The sequence below is a fragment of the Mastomys coucha genome, unplaced genomic scaffold (assembly GCF_008632895.1).
Source record: "Mastomys coucha isolate ucsf_1 unplaced genomic scaffold, UCSF_Mcou_1 pScaffold22, whole genome shotgun sequence".
NCBI classification, from domain to species: Eukaryota; Metazoa; Chordata; class Mammalia; order Rodentia; family Muridae; genus Mastomys; species Mastomys coucha.
Genome location: NW_022196905.1, coordinates 156,286,106 through 156,295,494, shown reverse-complemented (window position 1 = coordinate 156,295,494; position 9,389 = coordinate 156,286,106). Strand labels below are relative to the sequence as shown.

At 54.5% G+C, this 9,389-nt stretch overlaps 1 protein-coding gene across 12 annotated transcripts in view; it reads right to left on the bottom strand.

The window, feature by feature from the left end:
• Positions 1–9,389, bottom strand: part of Mcf2l (MCF.2 cell line derived transforming sequence like) — a 156,766-nt gene that overhangs the window by 74,520 nt on the left and 72,857 nt on the right. The window contains exon 1 of one of the 12 annotated variants that reach the window (XM_031339101.1): positions 2,523–2,747. The exons of the other annotated variants lie outside the window; for them this stretch is intronic. The gene's annotated coding sequence lies outside the window, so the exon portion shown is untranslated. Of the gene's footprint in view, positions 1–2,522; positions 2,748–9,389 lie in introns of those variants that run through there. 12 annotated transcript variants of the gene reach the window in all.

Sequence of the window (9,389 nt, the reverse complement as noted above, 5' to 3'; positions counted from 1 at the left end):
TCCTTTAAAGAAGTCCTCATGGGCTCATCGCTGCTACTCAGGCCCTAGAGAAACAAGGGACCAAGATGGTCAAGTTTCAGCTCTCCAGAAAGCAGCTTCCCAGAAAGGATGATTGCTCCTCTGGGCTTGTGCTGTCTTCCCGTGACCGGCCATGTCCAGGAGACGTCGGTCACATCTCCTGAAAGCGCATTTCAAACCCTGCCCTTGTTCCGACTCTCCTTCCCCTCCTGCCTTCTGAACCAACCCCTCATACGGATGCAAGAACTCCCTGGACTTCTCCGCCTGTGTATCACTGGGTGTTAGTATGCCATGGGTGTGTGGAGACCATGGGTGAGCGACCAAACCCCGTGTGGCTAAGCTCTGTCCCCATCTTGCCTCTGCTTGGGGTCCACTGTATTCAGAGCACACTGTACTGCAGATGATTATCAGCCCCCAGAGACAGGGCAGGGGCAGGAAGCACAGAGCCATTGTGTCGACATGTCTCTGGGAACCCTCTACACTTTCTTGTGGTCCTTAGAGGCCTGGGGATAACATGATTCCCAAGAGACTGGTGCCTGAGGCTTTGGCAGCAATCGTGTGTCATGTGCCCCCACACTCTCCTGCACGGTGCCTTGTGCTCTGTCGTGCCCACAGACTCCTCCTGCCTTGGCAGCAGAGAAGCCCTTCTCTAAGACCATCAGGATCCCACATCCTCTAGACACCAGGATGCATCAGGGATAAACATTTTAATGCACAGGAGTCAGAGCTCGAGGAAGAGAGTGGGTACTTTGTGACCCTTGCTGGAAGGAGCTAGAAACCCCAGAAGACCAGCTTTTCACTCTGAGACAGCACAAGGAACCCGTACCATAGTCAGCGACCCTCCCCCCCACCCTGAAAAACGCATCAGAGGAAGAGTCAACCTCACCCCAGCACAGGAGTGTGGCCTGAGAACCATCAACGCACACAGCCCCAGAGGCCCTCCTGGGCACGCTTCCCTCCAGGTGTCTACCTGGCATCCCTTCCATCTGATTCCAGACAAACTCCAGCTTAGGAATAAGCCCTGGCCCAACATTCAGATCAGGCCCCAGCTCAACCTCTCAGACCAGGCCCACAGCCTCGGGACCCCCATTTTCAACCCCATTTTCCCAGGGACCTCCACCCAGCCTCCCACCCCTGTCTGATCGGGTTCACAGTGGGATATAATCATGGCACTGGGTTCTATGCCTCACTGCATTTGCATGCACCTTTTCCCAGTGTTTCTCATGGCTCTAAGCTTCTCCCTTCTTCCCAAAGAAGAGGAGAGTCTTATGTCTTTGGCTGGGCTAAAGGGATTCATCCAGAGTGGCAGAGGTAAGAACTTCTCCTGTTCACCTTTAACTGGCCTTCACTTTTTATTTGTGTGTTTTCCCGTGTCTGTGATGGTGAATATTATCAACTGACAGGATCTAGGATCTCTAAGAGACGAATCTCAGGGCAGGTCTGTGATGCGGTCTCTAGATGGAGTTAGCTGGCGTGGGAAGGCCCACCCTAATAAGGAGTGTGCACCATCCCATGGGCAGGGGTCTCAGAATGAGTAAAAAGGGGAAGCGAGCCGAGCCCCGGCAGTCACTGCTCTGTTTCCCGACTGCAGACGGAAGTGACCGGCTGCCTCCAGATCCTACTACCAGGCCTTCCCCACCATGAGACACCACCCTGGAGTCAACACAAGCCGGTCCTTCCTTACTCCCTTCAGTTGTTTTTGCTTGGTATTTCATCACAGCAACACGGAAAGTAGCTAACACAGTGGCAGTGAGTGTGGAGGTGGTATTTACATACAACAGGGGCAGAAGCAGGGAGACGCCCCAGGGCTGAGGCTCAGCCTGGAAACACCTTAACACCAGGCCCAGAATCACTTTCCGGAAGGCCACAGTCGCCAGTGTTGGCAAGCCCACCCATGCCCATCTTGATGAGCTAGACAGGAAGGCCCAACAGGGAAAACGGTGTGTTCCGAAGATCCTTGCTTCCCCTGACTCCAGACAGGCCCCTTGAAAGAGGACTAAAACCCAGGGTCCAGTGGACTTAGGATGGTGGCCCATCTCCCGCCCTTGGGGCTTCAGGAGTGCTAGCTTTGTTGGACAGGGTGAGGTCATTGACACAGTACCAGTGCTGTGGGGAGAGCAGCCACCTCTGATGGGACAGCTGCATCTCAGAAGCCCAAGCAATCCAGTGAGCCTGGCCGCTGTGGGCAGATACACATCTCGGAAAGCAAACACAGGTGGGACCTAAGTCAAATAAAAGGCCGGAGGTGCTGGACTCAGAGGGTGTGGCCATGTCTGCCTTCCAGGATGCTCCTGGCACACCAGGGAGCCACAGGAACAGCGGGGGTGGGGCAGGGGGACACTTCTGCTCAGGTGTCAGACAAGACTCCCTGGACAGTGCTATCAGATTCTGTACCTGTCCCCATCCCAAGCCTGGAAGCGGAGGCTCACTTGCAATCACAGGGTGGTTCACAGAAGTCCCCTAAGTCCGCTAAAGGACCAGAAGGTCTCAGTCTCAGGACCCACCTGAGACGATTGAAGGAAACTCCGGACTCCAGGTTGATGAGAAGTGGGGAGTTGTTCTGCCTGGGTCTCCCCACTCAGGACGTGATGGATTCCATGGTCCTGCAGGACTCACGGCTGCCGCTGCAGGATAAGTGAAGTGAGACAGCCCAGTGGCTTAGCAGCCCTGTGGGAGTGGCCCAGGCTGCAGGCCATGACCCAGCAGGGCCAGCTTCCTTTGGCTGCCTGGATACACCTGGGATGCTGAGAGCTGATCAGGTCCACCCAGCTGCCAGGGTGTGTCTGAATGTCTGTGCTGAAGTTTCGTGGGGGTGGCAGAAGGCAGGGTGAGGCTCAGAATTTCAGGCCAACGGAGCTGGGCTGTGCAGACAGAAACACAACAGCCTTACGTGGAACGCTGTAGGCAGGAGACTGGAAGCCTGGATTCTGTGCTGCCCGAGGCTACTCAGATCTGCCACCATGGTGGGAGGGTTGAGGGTGGAGGATGCTGGTGGCAGCAGACAGAGCATGGGAAGCTGTGTGCGCACTGAAAACAATCATGATGTGTACAAGGAAAGCCATGGAGCGGGTGCTATCTGGCTTGGTTCCATTGTCTGGCACATGGGGGCGGGATTGGGGGAGGAAAGGGGTAGTGGGAGAGCCAAAAGGTATTGAATAGGAAGGTGGAGTGAGCCATGGGAGGGCTGGTGGGCAGGGAGGGAAGAAACAGATGTGCTGAACAGGAGGAGGGCCAGGTAACAGGAGGGAAGGTGGAGGGCAGGAAAGAACTGGGGCAGGGGATTGAGAAGGAAGGGGCCAGGAGGTGATAGGACAGGCGCGTGCGCATAGAGAACTCAGTAGATGATAATAGGACTGACAGGAAGGAGAGGGGTGCAGGAGCCACTCTTTGACATCAGAGACCGTCACAGCCAGCTGGAGAACAGCATTTTTGAGAATTCCATTCTTTCTGGGGCTGAAGAGATGGCTCAGCAGTTAAGAGCACCGTCTGCTTTTCAGAGAACTCGGGCTCAATTTTCAGTGCCTGGGCTCACAACCATCCATAACTCCAGTCCCAGGGGACCTGGTGCCCTCTGCAGACACCAGGCATGCATGTGCTGCACAGACATACATGCAGGCAAAACAGTCACCTACATAAAAGTAATCATATTATTTTAAATTCCATTTTTATTCTAAGGGAGTATGTTTTCCTCTTAAGGTCACCCATCTCTTCACTACAGAGCAGTGCTCAAAGTGAGAAGCTCAATCAATCCAGGGGGACCAGAGTCTGGTGACTTAGGGAAGAGAGGAAGCAGGTGACGGGGCGTCGGACGGGGCTTTGGCAGGGGCTGGGGAGTAAGTGGGCTCCTTTGGAACCCTGTGATGTACAGGCTTGGAAGAAGGCACCAAGAAGGTACCTGTGGTTCTTGCTGCTCCTGCCATGTGGAGGCTGGTCCTGTCATGCCTGCCCACTGGCTCCCTGTTTCCATCACCAGTGACAGACACCAGAGTGTGGTGGGAGGGCGGGAGCAGCCAAAGCCGTGGATCACTTATGGTGTAGGGGACAGGACTATCTGACATCAGTTTCCCTGTCCCCCAATCTCATTCACATCTGTGTCATACTAGAACAGTCTTCACAGGTCACCCCAGAGAATACCTCCCATAGGTAAACAGCCCTGAACTGGAAACAGATGGCAGAATCTACCCAGGCCTCCTCACAGCTGCCTAGAGTTTGAAGAAGACAGAGCCCCAGAGAGGCAGGAAGCTAACAGAGGTGGCAGCCATGATGCCCAGGGGAAAAGTGCCTGGTGGGCACCAAGTGTGCACTGGGCACCATCAGGACTCCTCTGTGCTTCCCGCTGTGCAAACAGACATGGTCTTTACCAAAGGATAGGCTCTGGCACCAATGGCCTCGGGCCCATCTGCTGGGCACCAACCAGTTCCCTGTGTTCTTTGTGAGCCGCTTTATGCTGGGGAGGACGGCAGCCCCTCCCAGGTCAAGAGGATGATACTATGGGGTGTGTGAGTCATGGTTGGTCATACAGCACGGGCCAGCGCTGACCCCTGGGCCAGTGATGGACACTGATGCTGTGTGGAGAGAAGAGAGGGAGACGGCCTGGGGGCTGTCTGCAGCATGTGACCCCAGGAGGCCACAGCAGTGTCCTGAGTGGGAGAATGTGCACCCTGGTTCTACAGCTCTGCCTACTCCCTGAGATAAGGGGCCAGGTGTGGCTGCCACAGACTTCCACAGCTCTGTGGCTGGCACTGCATCCTCCAGAGAGGTGGGCAGCCCAAGCAGCTGTGTCTAAGGGAGAATTTAAGTGTTTCCAAATGTTAAAAGTATTTTTCCTTCCCTCAAACATTTTTACAAGCGCAGCCTACATATTTATGTAAGAAAGGGACCCTTTGGGCCTCCAGGGCAGTCACGAGGCCCCTCACTCAGAACTGAACACACACCCGGCATCTCCAGACCCACACTCAGCGCAGCCCCAAGGTGGCATCTCCAGACCCACTCAACGCAGCCCCAAGGTAGCACTCCAGACCCATACTCAGTGCAGCCCCAACGTGGCATCTCCAGACACACTCAGTGCAGCCCCAACGTGGCATCTCCAGACACACTCAGCGCAGCCCCAACGTGGCATCTCCAGACCCACTCAGCGCAGCCCCAAGGTGGCATCTCCAGACCCATACTCAGTGCAGCCCCAACGTGGCATCTCCAGACCTACTCAGCGCAGCCCCAAGGTGGCATCTCCAGACCCACACTCAGCACAGTCCCAACGTGGCACTCCTTAGATTTTCCTTTTTCAAGAAGACACAGGTGGAGAGACGAACCTGAGGCCATCCGTCCTGGGTCCTTGGAACCAGGGGCCTGAGAAAGGACTCCTGTCAGCTGTACCCGCACTCTGGCTTCTTTCTCAGATGCCACAGCCAGTCTCATGGGCTGCAGTGAGGAATCAACCTCCCTGTGGGGTTTCCTAGATCTCAAACCAAGTCAATCAGATGTGCACCAACCCCTTGAGGTCACAGCATTCTGGACCAGTGTGTTCTTATTTCCCTTCTAGCACAGTGTCTTCCCATCTCCTCTTCAGCCCTCATCCCTACTCCACCACATTCCCATCGTTTCTTCATTGCCAGACACACCTGTCCTCAATTCAGGGTCCCATGGTTGTTTGTAGGTTTGTTTGTTTTCTCTCTGCTAGTTTCTCTCTTGGGAAGTTTCTTTTCATTGGTCAACATCCAAGAACTTCCTAGAAGCCAGCACATGGCACCTCAGAAACAAACACCTTCTACCTGTGACAAGATAATCCACGAGGGGCCTAAGCAAGGACTCCTCTGTCCCCTGAATCCAAAGTTTCCTGAAAGACCTCTCATCCATTTGCCTCTCTTCCCGTAAAGCCCCAGCTGACCTTACGTGTAAGTCAAGCTGCCGAGCTGGAATTGAGACTAGACCCCACCCCTACACTAACAAGTAACTGCCTTGCTCAGATGTCTGTCTGCCCCACCCACCAATGGAGTCTCCTCTGCCTCTACCAGCACAGTCCTCCAGTGTGCTCCCCACATTAGGACTGCCTCCCTCCCCACATCCTTCTTCTTTCCTTGTTCTCCTCCCTACCCTCTCAAAGGCAGGAGATGATGTCTGCCATCTTACAGAGGGCCTGGGCTTCTTCAGCCCTGGGACTTTGCTTGGTGCCTGTGAAAGGAGAACCGATGCTGTTGTATCCGCAGGACCTGCACTCCCTTTGTCCAATCTCTGCGCACTACCTAAGAGACTCGCGCACCAGGACCTGCACTTACTTGGTCCAATCTCTGCGCTATGAGACGCACACCAGTTGTTGGGGGGGAAGTATCGTCTTTCTCTTGTTAGAGCTCAAACACAGCTCTGCAGTCGCGGTTGGCACCTTTAGAACCCAGAACTGAGATTCACCGCCCAGGTTCCAGAGGTTCCCCTACTATCAGCAGAACAGATCCGGCTGCAGGGTATAACATGGTTCAATGGCTTTGAAATGGTGTGTGTGGGGGGAGGGGCGAGATCATGTGCCCCTCCCTCTAAAACACTTGACATAAGTCTCATTTATGTGTGGGGGTGATCCACTCGGATCCACGTCCCATGTCACTTTGTCAGGCTCAGCTATTGGCCCAGCACTCAGCCTCCCAAAGGGTGCACTGGCTTCCAGCATTCACCCTGGCACTCACGGACCCCAGACCCTCATTGATGAAGAGGGGTGAGTCCTTGAAAATGTGTAGAAAGCCGGCAGAGAAGCAGCAGCAGACAACAGCTCAGCGCACCAAGAGCAGCCTGCAGTGGCCTGCCCTGGACCGAGCACACCTCACGTCCAGCCCTGACTCCAGAAGCAAGAAGAGCAGCCTGCAGTGGCCTGCCCTGGACCGAGCACACCTCACGTCCAGCCCTGACCCCAGAAGCAAGAAGAGCAGCCTGCAGTGGCCTGCCCTGGACCGAGCACACCTCACGTCCAGCCCTGACTCCAGAAGCAAGAAGAGCCACGCAGGTCTGAACATGCTCCTGGAGAGTCGTGGTCCCCAGTAATGAGGACAAATGTCTTTTAGGAGAGGGTGACATCCTGTGTGAGGAAATGGTTTAAGTGCCGCTGAAGAGACAAAAGGAGAGATTTTAATAAGGAACTATGCCCATGGGCTGCTGCATGGCACCACAGGGGGCCTACTGGGCACACAGGGTAAGGCCAGAGGCCCCCCGGAGTGGAGAAGTCATTGACTAGATGGAAGCAAAGCATCCTGGGCCGGGGAAGCTTTCTACCAATTTCCTCACCCTTAGCTCATCACACACAGGTTGCTCCCCTCAGATTCTCTTCCTGTGTGAGTGAAGCCCCTTCAGGGTAGCTGTGAGAATGGCCCAGCCCAGGAGCACTTCACAGAACAGCCACCATTTCCTGTGCGACACCACCTGGTGCATCATTTCTATACCAAGTGTGTGTGTGTGTTGGGGGGGGGGGGGAATGGACTCTCCTGCTGGTTTTATTGCCTAGCTCTTTACTTTTTTATTATTATTAATTAAATTACTTTACATCCCGATTGATCGAAACTTCCCCTTCCTCCACTCCTCCCAGCCCCTCCCTCCCCTGTCCTCAACCTCTCCTGGCCTCTCAGGTTGCAGTAGACTAGGTATGTGGCCCAGTTCCTACTGTGGCTAGATAAGGCAGCCCAGTTAGGGGAGGGGATTCAGAGTCCCACACAACTCCTGCTCCTGCTGTTAGGAGCTGTTTTACTGCAAGCTGCAGAGCTGTTACCTACGTGCCAAGGGCCTGGGTCTGTCCCATGCGTGCTGTCTGTCTGTGGTTCAGACTCTGGGCCCCTATGGGCAGGTTAGTTGACTCTGTAGGTTTTCTTGTGGTGTCCTTGACTTCTCTGGCTCCTTCCTCCCCCTCTTCCACAGGATTCTCCAAGCTCTGCCTAATGTTTGGCTGTGGGTCTCTTGATAGACACCACTTCCCAAAGTTAAATCAAGATCAGGTAAACAATTTAAATAGGCCTATAACCCCTGGCTCTTTACTTTCTGTCCTTGAAAAAAAAAAAAAAAAAGACTTCCTTAAAGACAGCTCTCCCTCAGAGCTCACAGTTGGGTCCCCAGTAGGGTTGACACCAGCACAAGCTGTCCCGCTCTTTATGACATTAAGGGCTCTCGCTGTTTGGGGGTAAATTCAGTTCCTAAAACTGTGGCACAGAGTCGACGAGTGAGGACAGGACCTGGGTCCCCAGCTTGTGTCTCCCTTGCTATCAATATGCCTTCCTGGGTAAGATTGTCACTGTGCACACATAGAGGTGTTTCACAGAATCACAGGCCCCCAGGAGCCTGGCTCTACCCGGGCGCCAGAGCAGAGAGTGACCACCCCGTCACGTGCCCTCCTGTTCTTTCACACGCGGGAGGTGTGTGTTTCTATGGTGGCCTCCCCTATGGTGGACGCCCCTAAGGCTGATGTTAGCAATATCTTCTTGCCATGTATTAGAAAAGACAAACACAGCAGACAGAGAATGTAAATAGAGCCCAGAAGCTGCTGTGCCCACATGGCAAACAGCACACATCTATTACTGGACCCTGTTGCATTTGCTCTGAGTCACAATGAACTTCTCAGAGTCAAGAACAGTCGCCCGATGTGCTGGAGAGCCATGGCCACATGCTAGGTGGTGGGGGAAGCTCCCTCCCCAGCCCCGCCACACCCCCTTAACTGCTCTGCAGTTAAAAGGTAAAAGCCATCAACAGTGATTTCCTACGCCTTGCTTATGGCTACGAGTTGATCAACTCCTTCTCTTAAGTCAACCATGGTGGTTCAGAGACTGGCTCTGTAGTAGTGGGGTAGGACACTCCATGCTGGCCCAATGTGCTTACATCTCACCTGCTCTCTCCTAGTCCTGGGGGACGGGGTTAGGAGCCCAAGGTCAATTCACTTTCTAGTTTCTATGCGCTTCTGTGAACAACCCAACACCCGCCCCTGCCCCATCAGCCCAGGATGAGCTAGCTAGCTTAAAGGCCTCAGCTCTCATCATCTACATCCCCAAAAGAAGACCAAATGCAGTGCACACCTGGGTCAGGGTAGGTGCCCTTGGATAGGCCGGCAGTGTCTACAGGCTGTGGGTCTCCTCCTCAGCACTTCCTGCAATCCTTGGGGGTGGAGCTAAGTTTCCAGGGTTTGGGAGGGCTCTGCCAGGCAGCAAGAGGACAATTTCAGTTCCTGTTAGGTTTCTGACTCAGGCATCACTCCCAGCAGCCTGGTAACAGGGCAAACAAGCAGCCTTCACCCCTGCTCTGAGACAGCCCTGCTCTGAGGCACCCCTGCTCTGAGGCAGTCAGCCCTGCTCTGAGGCAGCCCTGCTCTGAGGCACCCCTGCTCTGCTCTGAGACAGCCCTGCTCTGAGGCAGCC